This window comes from Nestor notabilis, unplaced genomic scaffold (genome assembly GCF_000696875.1).
Source record: "Nestor notabilis isolate BGI_N333 unplaced genomic scaffold, ASM69687v1 scaffold4492, whole genome shotgun sequence".
Classification (NCBI taxonomy): domain Eukaryota; kingdom Metazoa; phylum Chordata; class Aves; order Psittaciformes; family Psittacidae; genus Nestor; species Nestor notabilis.
The window spans coordinates 3018-3814 of NW_009919518.1; positions in this window are offsets into that span (position 1 = coordinate 3018).

Consider the following 797-nt stretch of genomic DNA (forward strand, 5'->3'; position numbering starts at 1 on the left):
GACCGTCCAGTGGCTGCGGGGGCCCAGCCTGCCTCACCATGGGCTGCACCATATGCTGCAGGAGAACCTCTGCTCCGGCTCTTGAGCATCTCCTCCCCTCCTTCTCCACTGACCTTGGGGTCTGCAGGGCTGCTGCTCTCACATGTTCTCACTCCTCACTCTGGCTGTCATTGTGCAGTTTTTCCCCCTTCTTAAATACGTTATTCCAGAGGTGCTACCCCCATTGCTGATGGTCTCAGACTTGGGCAGTGGAACCTGGAGCACCTCCTCCCTCCTTCTCCACTGACCTTGGGGTCTGCAGGGCTGCTGCTCTCACATGTTCTCACTCCTCACTCTGGCTGTCATTGTGCAGTTTTTCCCCCTTCTTAAATACGTTATTCCAGAGGTGCTACCACCATTGCTGATGGTCTCAGCCTTGGCCAGTGGTAGGTCCATCCTAGAGCCAGTTGGCACTGGCTCCATCGGACACGGGGAAGCTTCTAGCAGCTTCTCATAGAAGCTATTCTTGTAGTCCCCATGCCACCAAAACCTTGCCACACAAACACAGTACAAGCATGCTTGCATGGTGCCTGCTCCAGCTTCCCTGCTGAGGATCTGGCTTCCCTTGCACCAGGCCATGCTTCAAACCCTTCCTTCCACCAGCAACATCACCACAACACATGTAGTTTGGGAGCAGTGGCCACAAGACCCATGTGGAGATGTGCCCGGAGCAGAGCAGCTGTGATCCCCAGGGACCCCAAGCTGAGCTGGCCTTATGCTGGCCAGGGCTACGTCTGTCACACGTGGCCAGCTTGGCT